Below are 23,644 nucleotides of genomic sequence, written 5' to 3'. Positions count from 1 at the left end.
AACTTCAAAGAAACGCTCAGATATCTTTTATATCCACAGCCGTAATGGCGAGAGGGGGAGAAAGCGAATATCGTGTATAATCTGATTTTTTTTTACATTTTCCTCATCATTGTTGACAACAATAATAATAATGTGAGTGATATTTGTGTACGTTTAAGACCACTGGATCAAAACAGCAGCAGATTAGCTGTGAAGGTGGCGGATTGGCAGGTGCTTGCTGTGACTCTTTGAACGCGGCCGCTCCTCTAAATAATTGAGTGGCCTCTCAGTGTGTTGGCACAGCTCTCTCCCTGTCTTCTCCTCTCAACCCCCTCGCACCTCAATGACACTGCACCACTCCACCAACGCACAAATGTTCAAATCCCACACACAGACACTATTTACCCCACAAACTAGCCCACAGACACGCTCTATCTACTTTTTTTGGAGACTGTCAGAGAGGCTGGTAGGGGGAGTGTTTCCCCTAAGACTTTGGCTCCCCATCAGCAGAAACAATGCCATTGTGTTGTCAGCTCCCATAGCCCTCCAGCACCTCCGGAGAGTGAGATATCAGCCTGGCAATTCATACCAGCGAGGAAGGGGGGCGGGGGTGGGAGGAGAGCGGGGTTGGTTATTCATCTCATTCCAGGGGCAAATGAGATGAGAAGGATCTGAAACATGTACACACACACGCGCACTACACACTTGTCAAAAACTACAGACGGTTCTCAGCAGTGTCAGAGACCACAGGCACCCCCACTGACACACAAACAGACACACACTCCAAACGGTGATCCTCCAAAACTGGGGAAGTGAATAAGCGAGCTCTCTTGTTGGTATTTGTAGCGGTTTGTAGAGCTGCTCATTTCAGTCACCGTCTCTTGCGTCGCTGTGGATGTTTACCTCTATAGAAACCCCGGTCACGTGTCACGATGCCTAGGTAAAGAGGCCATGTATCCAGAAAGGTCGTTGCAAAGTCATTGTGTTCAATCTGCACTAGATTTCACAAATGACTCTGGGTTTGTTTCAGAGAAGTGTCAGTCGATGCTGCATATTGGTACAGGCATATGGTTGTACCAGGTACCATAAGTGAAATTATGCTGTCTGAATATAGATCATGTACATCCTCAAAGACTTACTGTATTCAGCCGACAGATCCATTGGTTACCAGAGACATGATTTCATAATCAAACACTGATGAGTAACATCGTGAAGTGTTGCTCGAAGAAAAAAAGCAGCGATGCGTTACAGGAGCACCTTTTCCCAGTTTGGCTCTTCCTAAACACAGCTGTTTGATGCATGTGTTTACAGCTGCAATGCTAACATAACCTGAGAGGCTGAAACCACTTGTCAGTGCACTGCAGTTTGCTCCCTGTTAATAAAGTATCCACAAACAAAGAGCAGTGTAATCCCTGCTTTTACCGCATTTAAAAACAGTAAACGCATCTAGTTTCTTTTGTATGTAAAGTGTCAAATTTAAGCGTTGAATTTGTTATTTGTCGTCTCTTTTATGCTGGTTCACTAGCGTTAGTCACATTCAGGACTGGTGTGTATTCTCGTAACCCATTGGCTATCTGACGACGATTTAGCCTCTGGGGGAAAGGGCCAATGTTTCTGGGGTTCCGGTGTAGCCAAGAATTGTTTTAGCAATTTGAGAGGCAATAATGGAGTTAGGAGTTCAGAGACGTCTACGCCCGCATAGTTTCAGAATCACAAATTGTATGCTAATAAAAAGCTAAAGCGTCGTCCAATGACCAATGGGTTCCCGAGATTGCATTTCTGCCGATGCGTTTTGCCTCTTTTGCTTTCCACACAGACGGTTTACCTGCATGCAACCAAAGCCCGCTCAAACGTAATTGGTGAATACTACTCGGACTACAAACTGAGACCAGAACGCTTCCGATACCAACATTGTGTCCCGTTGCCTACAGATTCTGCATTCATATGTAGATATATATGTTTATAGAGTTTAGAGGGTGTGTGAACCCCATAGCTTCATTGTGCGGAGAGTTGCATGCAGTCACCCACGCTAACGTTAAGCTAGCTGTCGATGGCCGGTGAATACCTCCAAACCGTAGGCCCGGTATTTGTTAAACTCAAAACTCTCGTTTCTATTTCTACCTGGTTAAATACAGAAATTATTACATGTAGATGTGGAATCTTTGCAGTTGTTTAAAGGAAAATTCTGGTATATTTCAACCTGCCGTATTTCCCAGGAGACCAGCGGCTGCAGGAACACCACCAGTTTCCTGAGCTTTGTCTTTCAGAACGGCCCAGTTGCCTTTCTGCCTCCATTCTTTGTCTTCCTTCTTTCATGTGATTTAGCTCCTCGCCTGTGTCCGGTTCCAGTTACTTACTTGTAATCATCCTCATAATCGGGGCTGCCAGCTTTTTTTTATTTCGTTTGAAGTGAGATGGTAAAGTTACTTCAGATTTTAACCATTGTTTTCAGATGGTCACAGATATGTAATCTGAGTCAGAACAGGATTACAGTGAACATTTCAGCAAACCTCTGAAGCAAAATATTTTACAAGAGTTCAAACATGCGCGTCCTCAATACCCCGAAGCCCTAAAACGAAGGTGGTGAGTGCACAGTCAGCACAACCCATAGAGTCACAATAGCCACATTTATGGTAATATGTCGGGTTGAAAAACACCAGAATTTCTCTTTAAAAGCTCCTTTGGGCTGAATAATCAATATAATGAGTAATGTAACTAATTATTTTAGCTGAAGAGTAATTAGTAAAGTCATTCATTTTTCATAGCAATATATGACATAATGTTATTTTCTTAAGTTACTTGTCCAATACTGGTTATTGACAGCTTCAGTTGCTTTCAGCCTTCATAATGCCTTTCCTTCACACCACATATTCTCACCTCCTCTTCCTCCTCCACCACCGTACGGAGCAGCCCAACAGCCAGTCTGACTCTGATTGAATTCACCTTCATTTGTTATCGTGAGGACACCAGCTATGCCGCAGTGCATATGCCTGGCACATGCTATAGCACATCAGACAGGTGGTGGAACCTAATCAAACGGCAGCGCTTACCAGAAGTCACACACTATTTAGCACTTTCCCCGTCTCTCTCTCCTCCTGGCACATTGTCATCTCCTCCCCGCAGACCTCCCTCTGTGCATCCATGTCCACGGAAGGTTGAGTGATGGGTACCGAGCGCTTTTCTGGTGTTTGGTACCCAGTGATACAAGCTGGTATTCTCACTCGGTCCTCAGAGTGTGTGTGTGTGTGTGTGGGTGTGTGTGTGTGTGTGTGTGTGTGTGTGTGTGCGGAGAGCTAGAGTCAGTCACCACATGGCAGACTCCAGATTTACTCCCTAATACACCCTCACACACATACAGGCAAACTCGAGCACTCACATTTAAAATGAAACTAGCATCCACAAACACGAATGACCAGATGCTTTGCAATACATTATTCACATCCGAAGATTTGCTGGTGCCAACCTGCTACCTTTAAAACTGCACCAAGTGGATTTTATGTAAAAGAGATTTAAATTTTTTAATTCATTGTTTTTTTTCTTTCATTCTTCTCCCAAGCAGAAATGCCAGTCAGCCAAATTCCCCAATTTGCATCTCAATTTTATGAAGCTGTGAATGTACACAAGCAAATAAAGGCGAGCGACGGAGTAAAACTTTAACGAGAGGGAATAAATTAGCAATATAATGCTTGTTTGTAATGCCGCCATGGCTTCTCCACTTCACCTCTCCAAGATGTGAAAAACCTGTAAAGCAAGGCTGCTGGAGTGGTGCTTGGTGCTGCTGGCATGCTTTTGTAATAAGGGATCAGCAGAGAATGGGGATCATGAATACAAAAGCATGAATGGGATATTCGTGGTGTGAATATGCATCATACACATCTGCACTTATGCTCTCGCCCAGCACTGCACTGTATGTAATGTACCATGTTGCAGCAGGGTTTCTTCTCCATGGCTTCCCTGTCTCTTTGACTTTTATTCCCAAGAGGTGTCACGCTTTTAAGTGGGTCACTTCATACGAAAAGTTTTCTGGCCTCTAAAAGCCCTACCAAAATATTGTGTGTGGTCTGTCCTTAATCACTCGGAATGCATTAGAGGTTGAGAACAAACGAGGAATGACAGCGAGTAAACAAGCAATATGCGTCAGTAAAGCAATAAGCGCCCGACCATCCTCACCCTATCCTTGTCTCTGCGTCTAGTCTGGAGCCCTCCTAGGAGTTTAGGGGTGGGTACTGATGAGGGTGCGGGTGTTCAAACCGAAGGGAGAGCTGAGCAACAATGCTGTGCTCTGCAGAGGGCTTGGGAGCAGATGAAGGAGATGAGACAGAAAAGAGAAATGAGGGTTGCATGGACACAACTCATATGGCGATGGTTGTTTTACATTCTGGGGTTTTGTTCCTGGGTCGCATAAACACATTAATTCTGGGTTTTATCTCTGATGTACTCAAACAACCAGCTTTCGAAAGCAAGGTGTGACTGTAGCTGAAAGGGGAAGTTGGTCTTTTAAACGCACAATTTCAACATCAAAGCTATTGCTGTGGTTGGGTCTTGGAGGACAGGACTCTTCTATACTCACAGTAACATCGGCTGACAGCACCGGAGGTTTAACACAATGGCAACACTGGCTCCTGGATTTATAATTACAGGAGTCTACAGTAAGTCCTTCAGGACAAACAGAGCCCGAGGACAGGCTACCAGCAAACTACTGACAAAGTTCTTCTCAACTTTCCTCGGCTGACATGGCTCACAATGATTGGCTAACAGAGTTTAAACGAGCACTGTGATTCTCGAATATCCTCTTGCGCACCAGAGGCGCCACAATCACAAGAAACAATTGTGCTGATGTGTTGGAAAAACACCTTATAGCGTTAATTTCCCTGTGGTCAGGCATCCTGGATCCTGATTTTTTTTTCTTCAATGCTGGATGGACTCCACTGATTCCCCTTTGGGCATCGAACTGCGCGGAAAAAGCAGTTGATAAAGCTGAATAAATTAAACAGAAAAAGCCTCTGATGAGCCACAGTTTTGCCTCTGTTGTGGACAATGTACATACTTGAACACATGCACATACATACACACGGAACAAGACACGAGCCACACTAATTATATATCTTCCATACAATGTCCACAACTTTGTGGTACGAAACAGGACCAAAAGCCTTGAATCAGGAGAAACTGAGTACACCTAACTGATGCTTAAACATCCAAAACCGTGAGAATGCTGAGACAGTTTTGGATCATCAGCTTAGAGTGCACTTACTCAATCTCTCCTGATTAACGACAGACTATGGCGTCACTCGCTCATCTCAGAGCTAACTGACTGTTGTTTGTTAAACTTCCTCCCTATTAAAAGAAACAATGCAAGTATTCTACCGCAGGTTATCTGAATGCAACCCGGTAGACATACTTGGGCTCCATGATCCCTAGCAATATATAGATTATGGTGTATGGTTCAATTGTTTCTTTGTTTTCTGTCAATTTGTTTTTTTGTACTGTGTTTTTTTCAAGGATTAAACTCCTATCAAAAGAAAAAAAAAAAAGTTAATTTGACCAATGGAAAGTTTTAAAGTGCTTCCAGATTTTAGACTCATGGCTGCGCACCTTTCAACCCCTCCACCCCTCCACCCCCCTCACCTTCCCTTACCACCAGAGTCATATGTTTGAAGCTTGTGATCTTTTGAGTTACATTGTATGGTATACATGCACTCATGTATTTAATGTTAAAAGATATTGCATTGTATCCAAGTGCTTTGCCAACACATTAGCTGATAGATGAAAAGGAAGATTCAGTGATTTCTTGTACAGCTTTTGCATCTGCAGAAAAATGAAAAAAAAAAAAATCATGCGTTGTTTCATGATCATTTGTAATAGGCAGCAATAGGCTGCCTTGGATTGCTATGTACTACTTGTGTATATATGTATGCTGTACCACTTGTCTGCTGTGAAATTTGTTGACTACTCAGCTTATATAAGGGCTTTTTATAGATATAAAGCAGACTGGGCAATCTGACGTCATTCTCTGTAACTCAAGACAAATTTCTCTAGAGGTTTTTTTTTTTAGGGATGGAGGGATATGAACAGAATTTTCATGCATACAAAATGCTATATAAATAAAGGTTTGACTGTCGAACTGGCTGAAATGTCTATAGGCACTCATACGACGTTGGCCCATGTGTCCTGTTTGAATAAATCTTTCGAGAAATATAGCATTCATTTGTCAATCATACCTGTGTGTACCGGCTGTTTCTGTTCAAGAGGAGCAAGAATCTATGAAATGCAAAGATAAAGAACTTTTTTGTGGCAGTCAAAGATCTAAACCAGGAATAGTTTGATATTGTGGGTAATACGCTTGTTCGCTTTCTTGGCGAGAGTCGTGTTTCCATTTAATTAACCAACCAAAAATGTGCAAACATTAATGTAAACACGGCTATAAGGTGATCAATTACACTCTCGCCATGAGCTTTAGAGGTGCTGGAGGTCCGATGTTGTTACCTTTGGACAAAGCCAGGCTAGCTGTTTCATGCTAAGCTAACTGCTAGCTTTAGATGACACATTTTCAGGACATCAACAAGTAAGTTTGATAGCAGAAAACATTTTTTGGGCATCAATACTTTGTGTGTGGGCCTTTAGAATTACTTTGTTCACTTTTTCACATACAGACACAGACGAGACGAAAACACCGACAGACACCTTGCAGAAACTTCAGGTAAAAGCTTCATCTGAAATTCATCACGTTCATCCAAAGCATCCAGGAAAATAGAAAAAAGATAAATAACTGGAGTGGTTTCCACAGCAGGGTCAGGTACGCCACTTCATCACAAAATTACCCCTAAAAGCACTGAATGTCATAGACTGATGATATAAACAAACAATGGTTTATCCACGGGTGAAGGTTTTCCCCCCAAATCTTCCTAATTAAATGGTTGTGACAACAAGATTCATGCCAGTGCTAGCATGAGAGCTACCGCCCTCTACAAGCTGCAGCCCAAAAGATCTGCTTCAAGCTTTCAGTTGACCCAGTTAGGGAGTTTCCAAGCTTGATGCCACACACAAAATGCTTTCAGGTTTAGTAGTGACACATCAAAACAGAAAGGACAGAAAGTCAGAAAGATGGACATAATGTACCAACAGGTGAGAATATGAGGAACTGAGAAAAGGGAAGGCCATGCTTCCTCATCCTCTGACATCACCTGTATGTAGTTGCATCACAGGACGATAACAGCTCTCTTTCTCTTCCTTGTGTGTCTTTGTCACACAAAGCCTAAAGTATGGATTTCCAAAGAGGCGTGTTGCCACTTAATTTGTTCTGACATCATCTGGGATTTGACTGGATGTTTTTTCTTCGGGTTGTGAGCGAGCTGGCAGCGTATGTTTTAAAGCCCCTTAAGTGTGTGATGTCATCCAACAGCACGTTAAAAAAAAAACGTTTCTGTCGCCTTGTTTCCTGCAGCCTGTCTAAAAAACAATCCCTTTTGCACACACTTAATATAAGTAAAGCTCAATCTTGATGTATTAAAACAGTTTAGTTCAGTAGTTTTATCATCTATCAAGACAGCCCATCGTATCGTAATTATTTCTAACTCAGTGCAGCAACATCCTCCCGACTGGATCAATACACTAATCAAGTTATGAATGTCTTCACAGACATCTGACTCAATTTATTTTCAACCTGCAGCGTACATTAAACATCTTTGAAATGACTTAGTTAATTGTTTTTGACACTGATAATATGATGATTTATCATGCACTACAGACATGCTGCAAATTAGACCTTTCATTGTTTTTGATGTTACAGTGCAGATAGAGATGGAGAAAGACAAAGAGAATAAAGAGAACATCAAACACTATTGTGTTGTCATTACATTGTACATGCAAACATTAGAATAATGCTGCCCTTTATGCACATGGCTGAAAGAAATAGAGCAAAATAAGCATATCTAATGTGCAAAAAGTAAGTAATGTGTAAAAGACGGGAGTAACAGATGTTCACACATGAACACACATTGCAGCAAAACAATGTGGAAAACGGTGTCATGTTTATTGTACATGTACACAAACAATGTCAACTCCTACACAAGCACAAACAACCCAGCCAAGAGGTGAAACAGGATGTGTGTCACTGGAGGCACATGTAGCCTTAGCCTTATACAGACACTGAACGGAAAGGCCCTTGTTGTTTTGTTTTAACATAGCACTCTTCATCATGGCACTGCTTTCACTCCCAGAGGCTTGGAAGACAAATTCACAGCGTTTCTGCATATTTTAATTCAAAGTGCTCTCTAAAGCAAAAAAAAGATACAGAATAAACCTCTAGTTTAGCCTCCGAAAAAATACTAAACTTGGGAAACCCTTGCCCCAGTGTGTGTGTGTGTGTGTGTGTGTGTGTGTGTGTGTGTGTGTGTGTGTGTGTGTTTGTGTGTGTGTGTTTGTGTGTTTGTGTGTGTGTGTTTGTGTGTGTGTGTGTGAGAGAGAGATCAGGCAGGGCAGTGGGCATCATCTCCAGCTGTCATAAATGTCACAGTTCATTTGTGTGTCTCAAGGGTTTGGACCAAATCCATCACAAAGAGCAAAACGCCATGTGCCACAAACCATGTCCACAATCTCTCTCTCTCTCTCTCTCTCTCTCTCTCTCTCTCTCTCTCTCTCTCTCTCTCTCTCTCTCTCTCTCTCTCTCGCCCATGGTGGGCATCCTGGGGCTCAGTACCAGTGTATTCAGGTCAGAGGACACTGGAATATTGCATTAACCATTACTTATTCAGCCGTCTCGCCAATACTATTGCAGGAACTCTGTATTCTAGTGGCAAAGTGAAACCTTTCTGCGAGCCTTCAGAAAGCAAAATCGTTGTTGAATGTATTATGCAAAACACTAAGATTCTGTATCTAATCAATAGGCCTTTTTCTCTGCACATATTTTGAGTTATCTTTTTGATGAAAAGCACAGGTGTTAGTAATAGCACTAACAATGGCTCTGTTCTATTCAAGTGTCCAAGTAAGTATTTACTCGTGTGCTTTTTTTTCTGTGACATGTCAAAATGTCTTTGGTGAAAAAGGACAAAGAAGTTGGCAAGTTTTCTCAAAGACAGTGTTGTTCATCTGTGATTCAGTAGCTTGATAAGATGGCTCTTAAGCTACGATTAGTTACACTGTTTACATTAGTAAATAATGTCATATAAGTATTGGTTATGTTAAAGTTGCTGTGTGAATAGTGTCACTTGTAATGAGTCCAACACCAGCTCTGCAGTTACCTTCAGCTCAACAGAGCGCTTTACTGTCTTTTAGCTCGCTTTTCGTTTCTACCTGCAACAGGACGCTATTTTCAGCACAAAAGTTCTGCTTTATGCTAGTACCAAACAGCAGACAAACAAAGTTAGCAACAAGCTGGTTAATTGGGGACTGCCCATTGTTCCGACAGCCCATTATTCTGAAACTCCAATAGTCAGAGAAATATCCCATTTGTGCGACTGCCCATTATCTCGAAAATGAATGGCCATTTTTTCGAAAAATGACACTCTCCCAGCATTTGTTTTCCTACTGGCGAATGCATGACCCACCCTCTACCTCTGTTTACTTATTGCATTCCTTGGTTGGGTTGGTTAGGGTTAGGAATGAGATTGGTTTGGGGTTAGGGTAAGAATAATCAGAGGCAGAGTAGGGCGGATCATGCCTTCACTATGGTGTCATTCAGCATATTAATTAGCCATGTGCTTCTGTTTGTTACAGGGAGTGTGTGTATTTCTTAAGCAATGGGCCTTCACAGCAATGGGCTTTCGGAAAATTGGCCTTTAGCGTTTGTTTTTGGGACAATGGGCTGTCGGACAACTGGGACACTTTTTGGACTGTTTGGGTTTCGGAATAATGAGCCAGCGGAACAATGTCATGGCACCGAAGCATTTAGCAGCTAATGAGCCAGATATTTTTCTCAGGAGTTAGTTGAGACAAAAACAGAGAATAATATTGAATATTGGTCATACATTACCACATTCACTTTCTTACATCAGGTTGCCTGAAACACAAAATGAATGCTAATGTTGTTCCTTGTTTGCTGGATGTGTAAATAAGCAGCTGTTTGCTAAAATAAATCACCCTATTAGCTTTAGGACAGGGGTGGGGAACCTTTTTCTTATCATGGGCCATTTTTTTTTTACAACATCCTTCGAGGGCCATACTAATTATTGAACTCATAACCTCTCCAAATTTCTTTTAAGACGCAGCCCAATCATTTCACTTTTCTTTTATGCTGTGCAAAAAAGCAACTTTTTTATCCATGTATCTTTCTGTTTTATCAGAAATCATAAATCCTTTATTAGTCCCACAACGGGGAAATGTATCTTGTCACAGCAAAAGAACATATGAAGTAAAAAGGCAGTAAACAATAATTAAATAGAATAAAAATAATATAAGTACCAAGTGGTTGATAGAAAATAAAGTGAATATTGCACATGGCAGTGATAATTGCTCAGCAGTGGTGGAACAGTCTGTTCTTGGTGTGGTGGTCTACCTCTCTATCTCTCCATGTTTGTATGTTACCAAACGTTTGTTGGGCCAAACTCCGCCGAAGAGCGTTAACTTTATCCAAATGCACTCGTCCTTTCAGCTCGTGCAGTTCGGCATGTTTCGTGCAGTAATGACGCTCGAGATTATTGTTTATCACCGTAAGTACGTCCGCACAAACTAGGCACACTGGCCTTTTACTTCCACAGAGAAATAATCGTTCGTCCATTTCTCCGGGAAAGTGCGGCATTCCGCATCCACCTTTCTCTGTTTTACACTCGCCACGCTGCGTTTAAAATGGAAGCTTTTTGACATGACGTGACCACGCTTGTGTTGTGTTCAGGGACCCTGACTTTGGCCAGGAAAAACAGTCAGTCAGCCGTTTAAAATATTGCCGTCTAGTTTTTTTTGCTAGTGGATTTTTTTGCGTGCGTTTTACGAATTACCTCGAGGGTCGGATCAAATGATCTCACGGGCCATATACGGCCCGGAGGCCGGAGGTTCCCCACCCCTGCTTTAGGATATGAATAAATTGCGTAAAATAAAAGTAAATCACTTAATGCAGGATTAAAGCTGTTGTGTACTGTGTTTCAAACTGATCATGGCCCATGTTTTTGTTTGTAGGACTGATTTGCTTGATTTGTTGTGTGTATAGATTGTACAGTATAACTTAGGCTAACAGAATGTGAAATGTATAAAGAAACTTAAAGAAACTTTCTAAAAGTAAAGCAAGTGGTACAGGCACAGTTACAGCAACAAATCCAACTAATTTCTTCCACTGTTCCACTGACAGTAAGTATGATGATAAACTGAGAGAGAAGAAGAGGGAATCAAGACAGATTTAGTGCCATAAAGTGCGTCCAGCCAAAATTTCTCTCGTTGCTGTGTGGAGGCAGCACTGGCATTTTACCAGCCCACCTTTGTGCCTCTTTGCGATGAATGGATTCACCGGTACCTGACAGAACCAGATAAGACAGGAGCTGCCACACAAAGCCACTCACTGCAGTCGATAATGACAGGACAGAGAACCAAATGAATGAAGTGAAAAAAAAGCCATAGGAGGAGGAGAAGAGGAAGGTAAAATGGGAGGAAATATCCTCTCTCTGAGGAAATGTTGTCAAAAAGAGAATGATCGCAAGAATGAGACAGAGATAGATAATAGCAGGAGAAGAAAGGAAGGACAAAAGAAATCTGAGAGAAGAGGGAGATGACATTTCCAGCAGCACTGGGAGAAAGAAGGCGAGAGGCGTGCGTTTGCCGCAGAACTAACAGAATGTAATATAAGCTGCGGCGAGAGAAAGAGAGCTAGACAGGCAGATGCAGGGAGAATCAAAGGACAGCTTTAAGTCTGCTGCTGCAGGAGAGAGGCAGACAACCAGAGAGAGCCTGGAGGTTAATCCACCTAATGCTATGGTTGACTGGGGAGTTCGCAGCTGGAAACGGGGCCATGGAGAGCTGAGGAAGTGCTTAGCCTGGTGGTTTGATGGGCTAAGTGACATTAAGGGCCAAAAGCATGTGGGTTTCATTGGTTTTAATTTCAAACCAGAGACCAGTCCACTGAGCTATTCCATTACACACTCACACCCTAGTTTTCTTGTTGTTTTTTTAAGTCATGCTAGCGCGGCTCTAGGGATAGCAATGTTCAGACTGAATTTGGTTAGTTTGAACTATTGGATTTGAATGGCAGACATTCATGATCCCCAGAGGACCGATCCTCCCTGATCTTTCCTCCAGAGCCACCATTGAAATGTGTTGTTTTGAGTGAAATGTCTCAACAACTGTTGGATGGATTGCCATGAAATGTCCTACTCACATTCCAGCCCCCCTCAGCTTGGATGGATTACTGAATGGGCACAGGCCTAGGGGCCCAGATGGTCAGGGACCCCCTAGACTTCACCTACAAAAGTTTACTCAAAGACACAAGTACCAACTAGGAAGAGATTCAAAATGACCACAAAGAAACATTAAAATGACTACAATGAGAAACAAAGCAGCTGCAAAGAGACACAAAGAGACTCATAAGGATCACAAAAAGGGGCAAAATAACTATAAAGAGACACAAAGCAAATACAAAGACACCAAAACAATTACAATGTGACACTAAATAACTACAGAAAGACGCATAATGACCACAAAAACAGTGCGGCTTGCTCCTATGTTGGAGAGGTGGTGGGGCCTTTACCGTGTCTGTGCCCAGTGGCCCATCGTCTCATAATCCCATCCCCCTCAGGATAAATTGTAATAACTTTTCCTGACTTTTCATCTAGCGCCGCAATCTGGTCAAATTTACAATTTGTCCAATACTTTGGTTTATGACATTCCCATCAGCCTCAGCTGTACTTTGAGTTTATTGCTAGTTAGCAAATGTTAGCATGCTAACACGCTAAACTGAGATGGTATCCACTGATCATCAGCATGTTAGCACTGTCACTTTGAACATGGCTGCAGACTCAAACACTCAAACATTTTTCATTATTAACCTAGATAACCTCTTACATTTAGTTATTCACGATACACTCATATCATTTTATATTCTCATTATGAGGAATGTTCTTGTCCTTTTTCCCCCCCTTTTCTCTTGTTCTTTCTGTTTTTGTGTTTGTAAAAGGACTTGTATTCTGGTTTTCACTGCTTTGTCAGATCATATGTATATAGTAGTATAGTATAGTATTAGTATTCTGTTCAGTTCTGTCTAAGCAGCTTTAATTAGTTAATAAGCTGCTGATCATAGGAAAGACATTCAATAAAACTGGAATGGTGAAAAGGGATTTAATAAGAAGCATTGAGGCATTATAGTGTGTGTAGGACGGAGATTTATAATCACAGGGGTAACAGTGTGACACGGAATATCATCAGGGACAGACTGTTCAATGCATGTGCACATGGAGAGAAACACACACACTGGTGCACACTAACATTCACACATACTCACTCTCTACTCTTTTATTCATACAATATGCATTCATTAGCATATCATTTCCCCTCACTTCACTTTGCTCTGCATCCCAAAGACATTTCTGTCTCTTTCTTTTTTGTGCTCTAATCTTCAATCAATAAATTCCCTTTCATACAAGCACAGCACAGCCAGCTACAAACGCACAGACACACACACATACATATACACACACACACGCGCGCGTGCGCAAATCTGTAACTCTGCAGGCCTGGCCAGCGACAGCTTCATCAATCTGGTTAGCTCTCTATCTGCAACCAGCTGTCAACACACGGTCAGGAGTGTAACAGGCTGACAAACAGTTTTAAGTGTGTGTGTGTGTGTTGGTGCATGTGTGTATTATTGTGTAGCCTATTATAAATAAATATGGGGTAGCGTTTTAGATTACAGCCCGCAAATTACAGTATAATTATATAGTATACGACGGATAAATAAAAATACTTACTGGGTGCCTTTACTGATTCAAACAATACTATCAGGACAAAGCATTGAAATGTGTTATCTAAATAAAGATGGCCCCTGCTCACTTGTGTTTTAAGGAAATCCAAAATAAGAGTTCTGGGTATGGAGGCGGTAATAGGTAGCATTACTTGTTCTATTATATTTACACAGTACCAGTGGAGGAATGTAACTAAGTACATCAAGTAATACTTGGAACTTGTACTGTAGTATTTTCTTTTCAACTTTACTACATTTCAGAGGTAAATATTGTACTTTGTACTCCACTACAATTGTCTGACAGCTTTAGTTACTTTTCAGATTGCAATCAAGGTTATTAGATGACTGTATGCAATGATGAAATATAATAATTTCAATAGTGTTGAAACAACGGTTATATGTAATCTGACACATGCATTATGCTCATATTATACCTTTGTGCTCTTTATTTCTCTGTATATATTTCAAACCATGTGAATCTGTGCTAAATGGATTAAAGGTAGAGATTGGTTCTTGCAAAACAGGCAAAGGAGAGAAAGATAGAGATGAAAATGAAGAGATTCAGAACAGGGAGGAAAATGAGGACTACATCGAGATGGTGGGGATGGATGTGAAGGATCATGTATGAGAGACTGTGTGAGAGTGAGGAGAAGGCAGAAGGCAGAAAAAAGAGGGATCTTAAAATGAGCAAAAAGAGGAAAGAACGAGGGAGGGAGACGGAAAGAAGCAGGACAGTAAGTGAGATGAATAGAGGAAAAATAAAGGCGAAAAAAGGATCAGGTGAAAGATGCAGAGCGAGAGAGAAGAGAGTCCACAGACATCATGGTGCCATTAGATGGATGTACTCCATCAATCTGCTCCGTCCACTGCTTCATAAACTCAATTAAACTGCAGGCCTCCTGAGGAGGAACACTCGCCTGCTCCATCTATCTGAATCTCACTGTCCATCCCTCCCCCTCTAATCTGGCGGGAAATCTACCGGTTTGTGCTACTGATTCCCCACCCTTTCCCTCCACAACACACCATGCCTCCATTGTCAGAGGCAATATAACAAAGGAAATTAAAAATATATCCATACATCATTTATGCAACACCTTATGTATACATCATTTGTCATGACTTGAAGTAAAACAGATTCAGGTTTTGCAGCATTATCTGATTCCTAAATGCTTAATATCTTCTGCAAGCTCTCTGTCAAAAAACACATGTTATTTAAGGCCACATCTTTAAGGACCTCTGTTTTTTTTATTACTGCAGTGACAAGTCAAATCCCACTTTCTTTCAGCGCCAGAACAACAGGGATATAAAGGAAAGAAAAATAGATAAAAGCACTCCGGACTACTTCATAAAACGACGACAAGCCCCAATCAATACATCTACTTTAAAGGGAAATGATGGGAGATGGAGTGGTGGGTGGCAGACAGCACATAAAACCTGACAGATAGATAGAGCCAAGACCGACTGCACAAAATTAATTAAACTTAAGGAAATTCATGGTGATTGGACACATCCATAATTACTCTGGCTTGATCAGGCGGGTGTGTGTGTGTGTGTGTGTGTGAGGATGGAGGTCTTATCACGGATACAGAGTAGAGGGGGTTGTGTGTAACTGAAATTAAATGTAGTGTGTGTTTGTGTGTGCTCTTTTAAATTAAGTCTTTGGAAGTAAAGTACCTCACTCCCAGTGAGTAAACCAGTCAGTCATCAGGTAGGGGGCTACTCAGCCTGTCAGTGGTCCCTCTGACCTGAAATCAACCACAATTCATCAGCAAATGTCTGCTGGGAAAATATCATCCCATATGTTCTCGAGTCATGCTTTGCTGAGTATGCTGCTGCAGCACCATCTTCCTTCACATCCTTACTGTGCTGCTATCTGGACCCGCCCGCTGTTTAGGCTGGGAATTATACGCATAGCTTAAGTAAACAATAGCCTTAATTGCTGGGAGAGGGATGGACGCAGCTCATTCAGTTATCACGCCTGCCTGGGGATTGAGCCTGCAATCTTCCAGTCGCAAACATGAATGGCTGAGTTCCAATTGACCCTCCTGACTCAGATTTTCTTAGCCATAGCGGTGTGGCTCTGTTGGTCGGCACAGGACTGAAACTCTCAACTCAACTATTGGATGGATATGAAATACAGACATCTATAATCCCCAGAGGATGAATCCTAATGATTTTGGTGATCACCTGACTTTTCCTCGTGCGCAGCCTGGTGTCCTAAAAATAACATTCGCAAACAAAGAAACTGCATTGTCATGGTATTGTCAGGGCTTGAGAAAGGGGAGGGGAAGGGGTAATGTGCACCCCCTCACTTTATTGCCCTGGCCCGATTAAGCGTTGTGGCTGGTGTGATCCCATCACAAGATGTTTTTTATTAATCATTGAAGAGTTGTTTCTTGAGCAAATCTTTGCTAAATTGTTGCCATTATTTTTAGAATGTTCCTTTTTCAGATCCGACTGAATTCGCCCATCAACCGTCTCCTCAGGAAGAAAGAAAATCTTACAGCCTGAAAGGCACTGGGTTGATACTTAAAATCTTCCATCCATCATCCAATGCATTTGTTTAATTACCTGGATAGACAATCTTTTCCATTAAAAGTAAGTAAAATAATAAGAAATGAGTAGAATGAGCTCAGTGTGAGTGTAATGGCTCCCTGGATTGACTACAGATGCTTCAACAGCCTCACAAGTAATGTTCACACAGATGGAAAACATTTGAAATATAGCTCAAATTGAATTTGACTCTCACATCTGCTGAAATGGCTTGAACAATTCAGAATTATATCATAGATGAGTCACTACGCTGCAAGAAAAAATATAAAAAGACTAAATGACACACTTGAGTGGACATGGAACACATGTTTAGAAAACTACACCAAACGCAAGGAATCCCAACCTGCTGTTTTATATGAAGGATTAAATGTCCTCATTCAAGGGAAAACTATTTGTTTTCCTATATTCTCTTTTTATCAATGTGAACAAACACCTAATGCTCTCATTTTCGTCTAATCCACAGAGCTACTAAATGCAGTACAAATCATTAGTGAGCAATCACTCAGTGATGATTGAATCCTGTCACTCTCCATCACTACTCTCACCGTGTCACATTCAGCTTATCTTCCTCCGCATCACTACAGTCTCTCACCATTGCAGGAGCTGCAATTTTTCCACTCAATTGCCACCATTAATCTGCTTCATGTGAAGCTTTTATGTTCCCTCTACACAATAACTAACCTGTATCCTGCAGCGAATCAGTCAAGCGACTCTTTTATAGTAAAGATCTAAACAATCGGCAGAACAAATAGTACATGGTATCAAAAAACAAACGGGCTATGTACAGAATGATCTGATGTTTTGATTCTATTTCTCGCGTCAAATCCATAACATGTCAAGTTCAGACTAACATTATTGGAAAAACACTCAAGGCCCCGCACACCCACAGATGTCTTCGATTACTCTTGCTGATAAGACGTCTTTTCAGGCTGACTGTTGGGTTGAGCTATGTTGGAAGTTTGCTGAGGCCTCCTAATTCTAGTTGGACTCAAGGTGAAAATAAATTGGCTAAAAGATGAGTAAACATTATTTTTTCCAGCTGCTGTCAACCATTACCATACACAATATATTACTGTCCCTCCATTTAGCACTCTACCACCAGATGTCCTCAGACCTTTCCACCTGTCGCAGTCACATGATCACATCCAGCCACTCCCTCCTACCCTGCAGTAACACCATTCCCATTACCTTCCCAGCTCACCCCATTCTACAGTCCCACATCAGCCCTGCAGTAGATATACTAGCCCCTTTTCCCTATTCAGTTTCAGAGAGCGTATGTAAAAAGTGAACGTAACCACCGTGACGTCCCCTATTGGTTTGTGGACTACCGTTTCGAAGCTTCGAGTTTGGCATTTTGGCCTTCGACAGCTAGTTTCTTTTAGCCAGAAGTGTCGAGCTGACGAGGAGTGAGGCCCGGTGGGGCAAATGCTAAGTCACCTGTTTCATGACATTGTACTCACCCAAGTTACATCATCAAGTGCATTGTCTTGATAAGTGTGTCTCTCAGGTTCAACACAAAGTTAGAACATTTGCATTAAATAAATACCGTTTTGAAAAGATTGAAGTTGTTATTCAGTGTATACAGTATATAATGTCTACATACTGAATACTGAATCCCAACGTTCCTGTAAGATGACAGAACACTAGTGAAAAGTAAAATAACTGAAGGCACATCTGACCTGGCCCGACGTCAGGGTTACATTTACATTTTTTGACGGTTCACACTAACTCCGGGACAGTGGAGAAAAAGTTATTCTGGAGCCTTAGATAAGGTGTCCAATTTGGAAAATGTTGTCCCTCTGTCCATAATTTCTAATGGCTTCCACATTCGTTTCACGCATTTTCCATTTCAAGTGGTCCATTTTATTTAACGCTACATCAGATTAGATTTACATTCAGATTACATTGTTCTGATTCCCCATGCAGGTCCCACCTTTTAATCAGCCACACTCGGCAATACATCTGGGAGCAGCTGAATTAATTTACGACATTCAGCTTTGCAGCTACTTGGCCTGCCTCTCCTCCTGTGCCACGATAAACAATTCGATCCCATTCGCCTCAATTAAATCGAGTCAGTGCAACTTTCTTTGTGATTGCTGAATGAGAAACAATAATGCAGAGGCATTCGAGCACATAATCAACATTGTTTTAGAGGCTAAATGAATCCCATCCCCTCTTGTAGGGGAGGATTAGAGATTAAAGATTGTAATCTTGCAGAATATTCTGACACTTTAGCACTCCAATGTTCGAAACTAATAAATTACATGGTTATTTTTAGATGATCATAATTAGTGCTGCTGTCTAAAACAGGGAGCTTTACAGTACTAGGGATTGGAGCGGAGGCAATGAATTACTATGAAATGTATCCACATATTTCAGTTACCCACTCAAGAGTTATGACTGCATTTAACTTGTGTTATCTATTATGTTAACCTGATTCTCATTGCATTTCTATGTTTTTCAACTTCTCTGCCGTCCTCTATGTCTATCGCTGTGTGCCTCTGTCTCCGTGTGTTATGGGTGAGTATTTGTTGTTTTGGGGTCAGGTTGAGAAGATCCGACTGCTGTGTTGAGCTGAGTTTGGCTCCAATTAACAGAACAACACTTGACAACAGCAGAATACAAAGTGAGAGCTACTGCAGCTCAGTGCCCTGTATACTCCCTGCTATCCAATTCTCTCTCTGTTTTCCTTTCCCGCCCCTCTGTCTCTCTGTGATAAGATCAATCTTTCATGATCTCGGTTGGGGGAAAATGCCACATTGCAGCAGCAAGTTACAAAAAAGACAGCAAGTGTACATTTCAACACTGTTAGTCAGAAATGGATGAAATATGAAAGAGGTGGCCTCATGAAGGTGTAACGAATAGTAACAGGAGATGCAGCAAAATGTGAACGTCTACAACAATGAAAAGCGCACCCAGAAATGTGTATAAAGCATAGCATAAATGCAGAAAGATGGAGATACAGTAGTTAACAAAAGAGTATACCGATTTGAATCTGTGCAATACTGGCCGTGTTTATTTATGTATGTATGTATCCCTTCCCTCAGGTCTGTTTCTTTGAGTGTCCCTATCTTATTCTGTTTGTGTCCCCCTCCTCCTATTTTCTTGACTCAGCTCTCTGTTTTTCTTTTTCTGTGTGCCTCCATATCCTTTGCTCGCTGCGCTGTCACTTAGTTGCTCAGGGCTACTTGTTTCACCTCATCAGTAAAGTCAACTATACAATGCAGGGCACTACTATGGCAAAGTGTAGACTAACGTGAGCTGCTCTGTCTTGCTTTCTGTCGAATTTAAGAAAGTTCACGTATGTGGCCATTCACATGCACTGGGTATGGGTATACGCATGCCGGAAGAAACAGGGAGCAGGGCTGATAACGTAACTGGGTATGGAAATTGTTGGAAATCGCTCTAATTGTAGCTTTCCTCTGTGCATGTAGGCAGTAGTAATACTGTGTTATACAATTGAGAATTTAACTGCTTGCATTGACAAGAAGGTCCATGTTGAATTTCCCACTGGTCGTCAAGGTTGATGTTTGTTTTCTTCTGGAAAAGGGTAATGTGATGAATCCAGGAAGTACACGTCGTGTTGATAAGACCCAATCAGTAAGGGAATGTGCGTAATTAGCAGAACGCATTAGTGTGGATGTAGCAACCCCAGCCCAATTTACTCAAGATCGGTTAGTCCTCGTCTTAAAAGCCTTTTTATAACAATAAAATATGTGCATATCTACAACTCAATGGACATACCTCATCTGTCATCTGGAAACATATAGGCTAAAGGAAATCTGGAAACAATATTCAACTAACTCATTGAGCTAACGTTATCTTAAATAGCATGCCAGCCATCGCTAATAACCTCTGCAAGCCACAGCTGTCATTTCAGCCATTAAAATTGATGGTCGCCGGCCAGAACTTGTCTTTTGTTCTTGCAGATTGAGGCACAAGAAAATATGTTTTGGTTGCATAACAAAATATTTTTGTGCTTTCAGTTTTTTGTTTTTTTAAGTGTTGTAACTTTGGGAGTGAGGAAACATATTTTTGATAAGTGAAGAAAAATGTCTCCCAAAACATCAGATGTGATTTTTTTTCTCTCTGTCTCTCAGAAAGTCTGTGAGATCATCACTCATTCATGATTGCTAGAACACTGAGACTAAGACTCTTTCAAAAGATATCCTATGGATAAATGATCGTGTGGTTTACTGCAGCAGGAGGATTGTGGCTTGTTCTGGAATAAAATATTTTTGGCAACAGTTAAGACACTAGCTTTCCCAATGTAACCATACTTTTGGAGAGGAAACTGTCCTCTGTTTGTATTAAAGGAATTCAACCCTCAAAAGACTATTGCGACAGCGAGGCAAAGAACAACTTCTCTCCCTGTTTATTCTTTTTACTCTTTTTCCTTTTCTGTTTCTTGTCATCTAGGGATACTGCTTTGTGACATCTGCCAATCTCTGAATACATCTTTCCTTTCTAAACTTGTTTTTTATTCATGTTCATCTACTTATTTCCCATTGCTTTGTGAAAGTAGTTGTCTGTCATTGTCACCATGTGTGACACCCGCAGTCATAATTTGTCTCCTCTGTCTCTTTGAGGTATTACTCCAGGTTTTGTTCCCGAGTCTTAACCTTTTCAGCTTGACATCCAAAGTAACTCCTTGAATAATTTCTCAAAGGTTGAAAAACACAACTTCGAGGACAGTCAAATACTGCACGTTTAATGTTAAAGTTATCAGCAACTTTATCAGCATCTCACCTTGACTTCATACTGATTCTCTGCTGACACGGTGAAACCATGTCTGTCAGGATCCTGTTGCGTGCCGTGCCCTCGTCTCTCTGATGGGCAGACTCCAAAACGCTCCACTGGCCACCTGCCCATGCAAGTCATTACCTTTGGTCTCAACTCAACCTGTGTGTGTGTGTGTGTGTGTGTGTGTGTGTGTGTGTGTGTGTGTATGTGTGTGTGTCCACTGATAATATAACAGTTCTCTCAGCTGGTCTTGATGATAGTGTCTTTATCACAATGATACCCTGTTTCTCAGTTAAAGGAATGGTTCAACATTTTGTCGATTCGCTTTCTTGCTGAGAGTTAGTTAAGAAGATCAATACCACTCTAATGCATGTACGGGAATAATGAGTAAGTAAGTAAGTAGCCACTTAGCTTAGCTTAGCTTAGCATAAAGTCTGGAAACAAAGGGAAACAGATAATCTTGCTTTTTCAAAATCTGCCTTCCAGCACTCATAAAGTTCACTAATGCCGTGTTTACACTGCGTGGTACGCCTCTGCTCATCTCGACTAACTTTTGGGGCCAGGTGCTTCTTTCTATTTTGTTTTCCACTGTGGATAGCAAACCCTCAGTGTAGGCGGGATTCTCAGCTACTTGCATTAACAACACCGCAGGAAACTCCCATGACATCATCTTCGTCGATTTTATAACGTAGTGCACAGTGCAGTTTTGTGATCTGCAGTATTATAGATCCACCTTCTAGTAGCGCTTCGGCCCACTTGGAACCTCGGCGAGGTCCACAACTTTTGCAGTAGACCAACACAGACCCTCAATTGTAGTATGAATGGAACTACGTGCACGTCTGCATGACAGCAGCTGTCCGTACAGTATGTCCGAAGCTTTAGGGTTCATGCAATGAATGTAGGCATCCATATCGTACCCCCTAGAGTTCCTCCAGGTCATATTGCATTTGAAGTTTCCTCTCCGTGAATCTCAAACAAAGAAACTGTCAGAGCCGTGATGTCTCAGCATCAACTCAGGGGAGGTAATTAGAGGACGTTTTGTCTCATGTTGATGAGGAGATGCCAAATCAAAAAGGACATAAATGTTTGATGTAGCAAAAGAAGCTATAGACACCAATAATACCTCACACAGAAAGTCACTGGTGAGTGTAACAAAGTTTCACTAGTATTTGTGAAAGTTTGATAAAACTGGAGGTTTGTTTCTGATTGTTCAACAGTGTTGACAGTTTGGTTTGATGGAAATATTTATTGTTACTGAGACAGCTCAAACTCCTTCTGGAAAAACTGTTAATAATGGCTCAACAACTGCCAGATATGAGAGAAAGATGACAGTCAGTGTGAAGTGTTTTTATATTCTGCTTTTCTTGTTATTTCCATGATGACAAGGACAGTTGCTGTCATACAAAGCTATTTTTTGAAGTTGCAGTGCATATGTGCACGGTAAAAATGACTCTGTATTGTTTCTGGCAGATGTGGAAGTAAGATCTGAAATTAAACATGCTCTATTTTTGCCAACAGAGGTGATGCATCTCTTTTTTTATTCTGTTACTGTGTATCCTGTGACCTCTCAAATTCTGTGACCTGGTCTTGAAATAGTTATATTGTCACTACCAACGTCATTACAATGGTACCACGCTGTATTTTGATAGCTGTTACCAATGTGGGTGAACAAACAGACTTTACTACAAAAAAAGGGACCTAAAAAGATTGTGTGCTATTTCTAATATGTGTATGTGTGCTCATGCTGGTGCCTCTCAGACAACAAACTGTTGTAATTACAGAAAGCAGACTTGGCAGCTCTCTGAATTGGCGCAGGTTGGTAGCTAGTCTTTCCATAGTTGATCTCGCGGGACAAAAGAGAATAGAGGGCGCGGTTGTGGATACTCATTCTAAATGTTTTCTCTGAGGAGACATTTGTGGGATGCAGAGAATTGCCTTCATGAGGACTGCCAGATGGCTTGTCCTCTCGTCTTTCTCTAAAATGCCCCAGAATCTGTCCACTCTTTCTCTGGTATCTCTTTCCTGTCAGATTTGGTTGTCTACCAGTGGCTCCCAAAGTCCATCCGCATCAAGCCTCAGTTAGAAAAAAACATAATAATAATAATAATAATACATTTAATTTATATAGCGCTTTTCAAGACCTCAAAGCCGCTTTACAATAGTAGGGGGAGTGGGGGGAGGGGTTAGGACGAGAGAAGAAAGGGAGAGAGAAAAGGATAAGGAAAAATAATAATAATAATAATAATAATAATAATAATAATAATAATAATAATAATAATAATAATAATAATAATAATAATAATAATATGAAATATGAAATATGGAGAGGGACTGAGAGTCACGGATGTCTTGGGGGAGGGAGTTCCAGAGCCTGTGTGCTGCCCTGGAGAAGGCTCTGTCTCCAAAGCTGCGCAGCTTGGATTTGGGGGTGGAAAGGAGACCAGCTGAGGTGGATCTGAGGGGTTGGTAGGAGGAGATGAGGTCAGTGAGATA

At 41.4% G+C, this 23,644-nt stretch overlaps 1 protein-coding gene across 1 annotated transcript in view; it reads left to right on the top strand.

Annotated features, from left to right (window-relative positions):
* Positions 1-23,644, top strand: part of LOC115011815 (uncharacterized) — a 196,711-nt gene that overhangs the window by 164,389 nt on the left and 8,678 nt on the right. The window lies entirely within an intron of this gene.

This window comes from Cottoperca gobio, chromosome 8, assembly GCF_900634415.1.
Source record: "Cottoperca gobio chromosome 8, fCotGob3.1, whole genome shotgun sequence".
NCBI classification, from domain to species: Eukaryota; Metazoa; Chordata; class Actinopteri; order Perciformes; family Bovichtidae; genus Cottoperca; species Cottoperca gobio.
This window is presented reverse-complemented; position numbering and strand designations above follow the sequence as displayed.